Consider the following 633-nt stretch of genomic DNA (forward strand, 5'->3'; position numbering starts at 1 on the left):
ATATATATATATATATATATATATATATATATATATATATATATATATATATACATATATATATATATATACATATATATATATACATACATATACGCACACACACACAAACACACACATATATACATGCATGCATAGATACACACGCACGCACACACGCACCCATACACACATACATATGAAGGTTTTCTTAGATGAACCGCTAACTTTACGAAAGAGTAAACGGTCCAACACTGTTTTTCCGCCAGCAATTTATTGTAAACAAAGCGACCATCGGTCACTGATTTACAACAACCAAAATAGCAAGTTGTATAATCTCAAGAAGAAATCAGAATAGTAACTATATTAAGAAGTAAAGTTAATCGCCACTTATGATGGACTCTCCAGTCGAAAACGACGAATGAGCGCTCAACATTTGCCGAGCGTCCTGCACAAAACATTTGTTTATACTGATCATAATGTTCGTGCTGCACATTACTTCATTCCCTCCATCAAATTGACGTTGCCCGAACAGGTGCACTCTGTACCACGCGTCAGGAGTCGAAATGATCGTGAGATGATGTTTTAATATTTTTTCCGATAAAAATTCTACGAAGACAATTTTTTTTCTAGTAAGGGCTCATGATGAATAGT

Source organism: Octopus bimaculoides, chromosome 4, assembly GCF_001194135.2.
Source record: "Octopus bimaculoides isolate UCB-OBI-ISO-001 chromosome 4, ASM119413v2, whole genome shotgun sequence".
NCBI classification, from domain to species: domain Eukaryota; kingdom Metazoa; phylum Mollusca; class Cephalopoda; order Octopoda; family Octopodidae; genus Octopus; species Octopus bimaculoides.